This window comes from Nicotiana tomentosiformis, chromosome 3 (assembly GCF_000390325.3).
Source record: "Nicotiana tomentosiformis chromosome 3, ASM39032v3, whole genome shotgun sequence".
Classification (NCBI taxonomy): Eukaryota; Viridiplantae; Streptophyta; class Magnoliopsida; order Solanales; family Solanaceae; genus Nicotiana; species Nicotiana tomentosiformis.
Genome location: NC_090814.1, coordinates 73,092,574 through 73,102,819, shown reverse-complemented (window position 1 = coordinate 73,102,819; position 10,246 = coordinate 73,092,574). Strand labels below are relative to the sequence as shown.

Here is a 10,246-nt window from a genome sequence, read left to right as displayed (position 1 = left end):
GATCAAAACCACCATCATCTTGCACATAATTCTCCACTCGAGTTTTTATTTGTGAACCTTTGGTCCTCTTATTGTTCAATAATACATTAACCCCCTCCATAGCATGGACTTGCTTAGGATCGTGCACTTGATTAAGTTGGACATTTGCTAGTTGAGTCATGGTTGTAGAAATATAATTTTTGACCCTCTCCGAAACTTTATACATTTTAGTGCTTAAATATTTATTTTAGGTATAATATTGCCCTTTTGACTACTTTTGACCTTTTTTGCTTTATTTTCCCTTTAAATAAAAACTACAAAAATATTTTTTTATTTATTCTATCTAATTGGTATTTTATTTAGTTACTTTTAGTTATCGTATTTCTGGTAAAAAAAAAAATCAACAAAAAACAGTCACGTGGCAATTAAGATTTTAATTTCTTCTTTCCCATTCTTGGCACGATAATTTTTCAAATGAAATAGAAAAATACATTTTTTTCTTGGTTTTATCTAATATTAGGAAGATTAGTTTTGTGAAATAATTTTTAATAATTATAGTTAGTTATACTGTTTTATGGTCAATTATTTTAGATGTTGCTTTTTGCAAATATTTTAACTTTAACAAATGAAATGAAAAGAAAAAATAAGAAGAAGATTCTATTTTTATTATATTTTATCAAATCCTCACTTACACTCACATAACAAGTGGACAAAGTTCATTCACTTTTCATTTTGAATAGATTCTCCATTTTAGAGGACGATCTTATCATTTTAGAGGGACCCTTTTTATTGTGTGGTGGGGACCACACGCTTTCTTCATACATTTTCCTTTCTTCTTGCCCAAGAACTTCAAGATATATACCCATCATTCACACAAAAAGAACAAGGAAAAAAGAACCCATCACTAGCAAAGAGAGGTAGCAGAAACTCCCAAGGAGAAACAGTCGCACCTCTCTCTTCTTCCTCTCCAACCCATTGTCATCTTCACACCACAAAAAGTCATGACAAACACCCTATTTCCTCCCTGAAACCCATCTGAAAACCTCCATTAAACCACCAAAAATCAGTTGTAACTATTACAAAAAACGCAACAACAGTGACTGCGAGAAACCATCCAAGGACAATCCTTTTCAATACCCAAAATCGACCCTTTTCTTCCACCTTAAATCACCCCAAATTAGCCCGATTTTTTCTGCTAAAAACGCCAACAAAACAACCCTCAAAACCAGCTTTAGACCACCGAAAAACCACCCCAAATCCAGCTGTAAAACCTCCCAAGAATCAAATCACCTCCATTCACAAAACCATCAGTAAAACCAGTCCAAAAAAGCTCCAAATTCAGCTGAAAAATAGCTCGAAAACAACCCTCTTTCTTCACAAAACAACAACCTTTTTGGGATCGAGTTCAGTTAATGCTCCAGACATTGGTTGCTAGTTCCATTTGAGGTATTGGTGAGGTCTCTAGTCAAGGTTACGCTTGAGCTCTTAGTCTGCAGGAAGCTTTTTATATACTTTGCATCAATACTCATTGAGGTTCAATTCTTATCTCATTTTTAATTAATGCAAAAGTTCTTGGCACTCTCTTTGTCTTCATGCGTTTTTAGCTTTAACCTAGTTTTATTTCCTTTGTCTTTATATATGTATATACATATATACATTATCATCTTGAATTAGCATATTAAATGGGTGATTCATAAATTTTGATGGTAAACAATTCATTTTATTTTTATTTACTGGATTTAGTACTTAATTCATGTTATGCCATATTTTTCATTTGCGAGTAATAAATACCTTGGTTCGTTGTTGGCTAGTTTGTTACTTAATATCGCTTTAGATTAATTTGTTGTCAGTTCTTATTTAAGCTGATGTGTAATTATTAATGGTAAATTAATCGGGAAATGGGGGTTAATTAGAACTTGTAATTTGGGTTTACATTAAAGTGATTGATAACAATTGGGTCACGGTAGTCTATGAAATTGTAAGGAGTTTTTGGTTTTGAGATGGTTTTGATAACCAGTGGGGCATGACAACTTTAAGAAGCATCTGATTTGATTAGCCTAATGACTAAATTACATCATTTCCTCCGCAATCATTTTTATCCATAACTCTGTGGCCTCAAATTGATTCCAAAATTAGGAAAAGAATAATTCAAATGCGCTAGCATGCTTAGGCCCGACTTATTTAATTATCGTGGCTATGTACACATTCGCGTGACATAGTTGTGATCTATAAGCTTAAAGGTAAAGTACGCGTTCGCGCGACTTGACAAACTAATTTCTTACAAAAATAATTAAGTGTTATTAATCATGTACACGTACGCGTGATATGATTTCGGCACCCGAATAAAACAGATTCATACACACATGGTTCGTTTCAAAGACAATCCACAATGTGATAATCAAAGTAATTAAATCGGTAAAAAGGAAAATACACATAGGTTCTAAAAATACATAATTAAAAAATTAATTGGGCCGGGTATGATTAAAGTGACCGTGCTAAAATTACGGAATTCGAAAATGCCTAATACCTTCTTCCGGATTAACAGAATTCCTTACCCGATCTTCTGTATTTTGCGGACATTAAAACAAAGTCAATTTCCTCAATTTGGGATTTTAAAACAAACTAGTAACTTGGAACACCATAACAATTATTCCAAGTGGCGACTCTAATTAATTAAATAATTCCATTTTAAATAATGTCACTTTAATTGGAAAAACTCCCTATTCTTCGGAAAAGGGAGGTGTGACAACTCTGGCGACTCTGCTGGGGATAAGAGACCCAGAACTTCTGTTTCAGGGTTCAGAATTTGAGCTTGTAATGTGATCTATACTTGGCTTTCTTGATTGTTTATATTACTGTGTTTGTGAGCCCAATGTGCTAATTGCCACTCATTTATCGCTTTGATATTATTTGAACTATATAAACTGCCTTTTTACTCCTCCCTTCCGATTCTACTGAATTTACGGTGCACACATACGCGTGACCTACTTTTCTGTTAGAGGGCATGCCAAATATAACGAGGCTGGATCAGTAACTAGGCCGGGTAGACTTTCATGCTCCCGGTACGTTGCCCCCACCTCGGCTCGAGTTGTCCGCTTGGGTAAGACAGGTCTAAAACATTCCCCTAGGATTTTAAACCTAGAATAACATAGCCTCATGCCGGATCCCTAGTAGAAACATTTGTTTGCATCACGTGCATTTGACTTTAGGAACTCAACATAGGGGTTGGGTCCATCTTGGACTGGTGTACCCAAAAATTACAAGACCATCCTGATACATCTTATGTGCTACATGTACATTATGTTTGATTCGGGCATGTTGACCGGCTTCTAAAAATAAAAATAAGAATTGAGAGAAAACCAGAAGGAAGAAAATAGGAGAGAGAAAATTTACCCTATTTTTAAAAATCTCGGTATTTGAAAATTCAAAAACCCTGTCAAAAGTTTACCCCAAAATGATTATTACGAAATAAGATTGATTTTTTTCCAAAAAAAAGTGTCATCCCATTCCTGAAATATTACCGAACTACGCGGGTCTAATTCTCACAGGATGTGAGATATGTAGGCAAACCTCATCGGTTTCGGCCCCAATTTTCAAAAAAAAAATTCAAAAATATTTTCTCTTTCTTTAATTGCTTCTTAGAATTCTTTCCTTAGGAAATACAAAAAAAAAAGAATCAAATTCAAAAATATTTTCCTTCTTTCCCAAAGTCTTTCATTCGAAAAAAAAGAAAAAAAAATCAAATCAAAATCCAAATATTTTCTTTCTTCTTTAGAAGTCGTTCTTTTGGAAATTTAAAGGCAAAAATATCAAAATCCAAAAACTATTTTCTTTTTCTTTAGAAGTCTTTTATTTCAAAAATTACCAAAGAACAAATCAAAGAAAAAAGCTAGCTTATGTACTTTGTTCCCGGTATCCCGAACTATGCAAGATCTGATTCATGCGGCGTCATGATGCATAGGTAATCCCCATCAGATTCGATCATAGCCATTAAATAAACTGAGTGGAAAAAAAGAGTGACAAAACAATAAAAAAGAAAACAAAGAGCGAAAAAAAAAGAAAAACAAGAGTGAAAATCCAAAAAGAGAACTCTGAGTCCAGTTTGAAAAGAAAACCGTGGAAAGTTTCGGTGAATATTTTGTCAAATGGCGTGAGTAAGCTGCCAGGGTAAAGCCTCCAATGGACGAAGCAGAGATGGTTGCGGTCTTCCTACAGGCCCAAGAGGCAAACTACTTCCAGAATATGATGTCCGGTATGGGTAAGCCGTTCGCTGAGGCTATCAAAATTGGGGAGATGGTCGAAAATGGTTTAAAAACGGGTTGAATCTTGAGTCATGCTGCTTTTAAGGCCACATCACAAGCCGTTCAAAATGGTTCAGAGGCTTTGATGAATAGAAACAGGAGATAAGAGGGATCCATGATGGCTTCCAGCTCGATGGGGGCTCGCACGTCATTCAACCAATCACATATGTTTCCTAAGGTCCTAAAACACTATTATCTCCATCAAGATGCTGCTTATGTCGTGGCACCGGCTCCCTATGCGGTGATGAACGCGCAACCTTAAACGAGATCATAGCATTATACACAAAATCTATCTCCACATATCAGAAATCCTCGTCCCTACCAAGATCCATATAATCCCCAACCAAATGTTCCCCAATGCAATCCTCGCCCAAAAGAGCCCCTCAGAAGGAACCAAAAGCTAATCAGGCTAGGTCTGCTGCAGCCAGTGGCCCCGAACCGGCCAAACCCTGTGTCCCCCTCACACCGAGCTGATGCTAGATGTGAATACCACTCCGGAGCAGTGGGACATAATACATAGGGCTGTTAGACCCTAAAAAGGGCAACCGAATACTTGATTGAAGCTAAGAATCGTTCTTAGGGATGAAGAGGCCCCTAATATGATTAATAATCCTCTGCCTACTCATACCAATGTGCTAGTAGTTGGAATGATCTGTGATGATGAGGAATTTGATCCGACACTGAAGGCCATTGCAGCCATTGCCGAGACAGAAGAAAAGCCAAAAAGCGGTCACCAAACCTGAAAGTTCCCTATTAGACAAGAGTCTCGGTAGCCGGTCTTGCTATTCTTTCTACGTTCGGATTATTTTTGGGTGTAATCCGAATGTTTACTTTTATTGTCTTATTTTTCGATGTAAACCCTTCTATCTATAAAAATTAAAAATTAAAAATTAAAATCAAATAAAATTAATATTTCATTGTCCGGGAATGTCTTTTTCTTAATCTTGTCATTTTTCTTATTCTCTTTTCAGTTATGTTCATGCAGATTTTAATAACATGACATGCTTGCGGACTTCATGCCCAGATCCTAAGATGCTGTCAGACTTCAAAATAATGAATCAAGAAGCAGAATGCAATGAAGATGAGGTTAAGGAAATAAAACAAAGAATCAGAAATAAGCCTAAGCCAAACCCGATTGAAACCTGCAAAAGTTAAAATTTCCTCTCTTCGGGTCATTGTTGAAGCCGAGTTTGAGGATAAAAAATGGGTCAAGACCCGGTTGGAACAGTTAACTTTGATTGATAAAAAGCAATTGGCCGCAGTTTGTCATGGGCAGTTGTACCAACAAAGAATGGTCCGTGCCTACAACAAAAAGTGAGGCCCAGAAAATTTGAAATAGGACAACTCATTCTAAGATGTATCCTCCCATCTCATGAAGAAGCTAAAGTAAAATGGGCTCCAAATGGGAAAGGTCCACACATGACGCTCTATGTAGCATTTATGTTCTCTGATTGGGATGGCGAAGACTTTCATTCTCTCTATCCAAATATCATTAACCCTTTATTAACCCTTTTGAGCTGGTTACCTTTCTTTGATTACCCTCTTTGGAACCTGAAAATATTATTTTTTTAAAAAAAGATAAAAGAGAAGAAAAACAAAACAAAGAAAAAAAGAAAAAGAAAATTGAAAAAAAAGAAAAAAAGAAAAAGGAAAAACAAAAGAAAATCAAAAACAAAGTTGATTAAACTACGTTCGACTTGATTCTGAAAGGATACGTAGGTAGCCTCTCTCTGGGGTTCAGTCACACCAAAATAAAAATTCACATTCCCCCAAAAGTTGAAATTGGGGCAGATGTTACAATGGTTCGGTGATGGTTTCACCTGAAAGGTTCCAAAGTTATAATTCAATCCAAATTCTTTTTACCTAAATCCTTTTCAAGTTCTTCCGGTCAATCGACAAGAATATTCAAGAATTGGAGGATACAATTACCTGGATCTGATGCATCCAAATGAGAGAAATAAAATAAGAGAATCTTATTGGCGAAAACCCCCACAGTCACCGTAAGACGATGGTGAGTAGAAAAATTAAAAATGAGAGAGTCTTGTTAGTGAAAGCTCGCAAAGAGCACTATAAGGTGATAATGAGAAGAGAAATGAGAGAGGTCAGCTGGTGAAACCTCGAAAAAGGCACTACTAATCTAAAAGAGGATTCCCACAGTCATTGGCATCTACACAGTCTTGGGGAAGGTTTCTCGGTTTCGAGAAAAAAGTCGTGATGAATTTATGAGGGTCGGACGGTTTACACAGATCATGCATTCAGTACAAAAGGCATGTCATGTTCATTGAAGTCCGCATGTACTCCATATAAGTCCATCTTTCCTTTCCCCAAAAGGGATTCCTCTTGTCCAAATTCATTGTCCATTCCAATATTTTTATATTTGAATCCCTTTTAGTCTAACTTTGTTCCAAAACTAAGGCAAAGAATGGATGGCAAGACTGATTTACAGGGCTCTCGTTTGATACAAGCTAACATGTAAAAACAAAGGGCATCCAGCCTCGGCAAGGGCATCAAGTCAACCCCGACTGGCCATAGTTGCTAATGTTGTAAAATCACAAAACTCTCGAAAGAAGGAATTCAAATTGACGTGCCTACAAGGGAAAAAATGAAGTTGGAAAGGTTAAATCCCAAATGGCTAACCGTCTTGACAAAGTTTGAAAAGCCAAAGATTCCTAAATGCCATAATATTGAAATTGGGAGAAAGAAGTCAGAAGCAAAAGCCCTACAAAGGCAAAATAAAGTTGAAAAGGTTAAGTCCCACGCGACCAACTGTCATGGCAAAATTTAGAAAAGCTGAAGGTTCTCTGGGGCCAGAAGTGCAATCAGTATTCAGGAAACAACCAGTTGCAAGTGAAATTATCATCAAAGAAACCGATAAAGATCAAATGATGAAACACTCAAGGCCGCAAAACCAACCACCGTTTCAAACTAACAATTGTTCTTTGTTTGAAAAACAGAAAACATGTGCAATCCAAAAGCAACCTTGCAAGAAGCAGATGCAAGAAAAAAAAAAAGAAAAAACAAATCGCGCGGGAGCTAGAAACAGCTCTGCAATAGCAACAACTTCAAAAGTGAAGTCTTCTCCAATTTCTTTCCCGCATTTTACTCATTCTCTAAATAAATAAAAAAAGTTCAAAATTATTATAGTATAGGGTACACCAATCCCTAGTCTTCTTTTCCAACATAGGGTCTCCACTCCCTAGTCTCTTTTCCAACATAGGGTCTCCACTCCCTAGTTGATCTATTTTAGACATAGGAACTCCACTCCCTAGTCTCCTTTCCAACATAGGGTCTCCATTTCCTAGTTGATTTTATGTTAGACATAGGGTCTCCACTCCCTAGTTGAGTTGATCTTAAATACATGGTACTACATCCCCTGGTCGCATCATCTTATTGTCAACACATGGTACTACATCCCATGGTCGCATTATTTTCTGCCAACATAGGGTACAACATTCCCTAGTAGCATTTTTGAGTGACACGAGCCTCATTTTATTACCAACATAGGGTACAATATTCCCTAGTAGCATCTCAGATGCCACGAGCGTCATCTTACTGCCAATACAGAGTACTACATCCCATGATTGCATTTCTTATTGCAAACATATGGTACGACATTCCCTAGTAGCATCCTAGAGTGCCAAGAGCCTCATCTTATTGTCAACACAGAGTACTACATCCCCTGGTCGCATTATATTCTGCCTACATAGGGTACGACATTCCATAGTAGAATCTTAGAGAGCCAAAAGCCTCACCTTATTACCAACATAGGGTACTACATCCCTTGGTTATATTTCTTATTGCAAACATAGGGTACAACATTCCCTAGTAGCATCTCTGAGCGCCACGATCCTCATTTTATTGCCAACGTAGGGTACAACATTCCCTAATAGCATCTCAGATGCCACAAGCCGCATCTTACTGCCAACATAGGGTACTACATCCCCTGACTGCATTACTTTCTTCCAACATAGGGTACGACATTCCCATGTAGCGTCCTAAAGAGCCAAGAGCATCACCTTATTGCCAATACAATGTACTATATCCCCTCGTTGTATTTCTTATTGCAAACATAGGGTATGACATTTTCTAGTAGAATCTTAGAGAGCCAAGAGCCTCATCTTATTATCAATACAGGGTACTACATCCCCTGGTCGCATTATTTTCTGCCTACATAGGGTATGACATTCCCTAGTAGCATCTTAAAGAGCCAAGAGCCTCATCTTATTGTCAACACAGGGGTACTACATCCCCTGGTCGCATTATTTTCTACCTACATAGGGTACAACATTACCTAGTAGAATCTTAAAGAGCCAAGAGCCTCACCTTATTGCCAACACAAGGTACTACATCCCCTGGTTGCATTTCTTATTGCAAACATAGGGTACGACATTCCCTAGTAGCATCCCAGAGTTCCATGAGCCTCATTATATTGCCAACATAGGGTACAACATTTCTTTGTAGCATCTCTGAGCGCCATGAGCCTCACCTTATTGCTAATACAGGGTACTAGCCGTGGTTTCATATCCTCACATAGCTAGGTTATACTGTTGTATTTGTCTATATTTCAATAAGTTAGATATTTTATAGCTTCTCTAATAACTCATAAAATTTCCCTAGTCCAACATGGGGCAAAAATAAATTGTTTTGTTCGTCTTTGATAGCTTTGCAGGCCCCGTCGTAGAGCACATGTGATGATTAAAGCTTGTAGTTTTAGTTTTCTTCAGAAAAGAAAAGGTTTTTCGATCACAAGATAGTCAGAGTTAGCTTTGATAATATGTCAGCAACCCGGCTTTCCAAGAATCAAGTTCCAAACTCTGATCGAAAAGTAGGTCGTCAATCTTCAAAGTCAAGGCACCCACCTTCCAGTTCGGGTTACAAGATTTCAAGTAAACATGCAGGATGCAAGACACAAAAAGTGGACAAGACTTTGTATTTTACTTTTTCTTTAATGTTATTTTATTTTTCACTTTCTTGATGTAATAAATAAGACCGCGGACCGGAGCCTCGACGGAACACTCGACTCTCCAACTCATCATTCCATCATTTTCTTTGAACTACACCTGATTTGATTCTCTTATAACCCAGGATATGTAGGCTGTCCAAAACAAGGACTCGGTCGCACTCTCCTTCTTTTACTTTTGTTCCCTTTTGAATATTGGCCGGGTCAAAAAACTTGTCTAGTTATTCTTTGTATGAAAACTTCGTGTTTTCAGTCAAAGAGGGGTAACTGTAGACATGTAATTTTTGACCCTCCCCGAAACTTTATACATTTTAGTGTTTAAATATTTATTTTAGGTATAATATTGCTATTTTGATTACTTTTGACCTTTTTGCTTTATTTTCCCTTTAAATGAAAACTACAAAAATATTTTTTATTTATTCTAGCTAATTGGTATTTTATTTAGTTACTTTTAGTTATCTTATTTCTCGTAAAAATAGAAATCAACAAAAAACAGTCACATGGCAATTAGAATTTTAATTTCTTCTTTCCCATTCTTGGCACGATGATTTTTCAAAAGAAATAGAAAAATACATTTTTTCTTGGTTTTATATAATATTAGGAAGTTTAGTTTTGTGAAATAATTTTTAATAATTATAGTTTGTTATACTATTTTATGGTCAATTATTTTAAATGTCGCTTTTTGCAAATTTTCTAACTTTAACAAATGAAATGAAAAGAAAAGATAAAAAGAAAATTCTATTTTTATTATATTTTAACAAATCCTCACTTGCACTCACATAACAAGTGGACAAAGTGCCTTCACTTTTTCATTTTGAATTGATTCTCCACTTGAGAGGACGATGTTATCATTTTAGAGGGACCCTCCTTTCCATTGTGTGGTGGGGACCACTCGCCCTCTTCACACATTTTTCTTTTTTCTTGCCCAAGCACTTCAAGATATATACCCATCATTCACAAAAAAAGAACAGGGGAAAAAAAACCCATCACTAGCAAAGAGAGGTAG

At 36.6% G+C, this 10,246-nt stretch overlaps 1 long non-coding RNA gene across 1 annotated transcript; it reads left to right on the top strand.

The window, feature by feature from the left end:
* The first annotated feature begins 872 nt into the window (after nucleotides 1–872).
* Nucleotides 873–9,435, top strand: LOC104092244 (uncharacterized). Its single transcript, XR_685382.4, has 2 exons — nucleotides 873–1,512; nucleotides 8,942–9,435. It is a non-coding gene; the product is annotated as an uncharacterized lncRNA (long non-coding RNA).
* The last annotated feature ends 811 nt before the right edge of the window (nucleotides 9,436–10,246 follow it).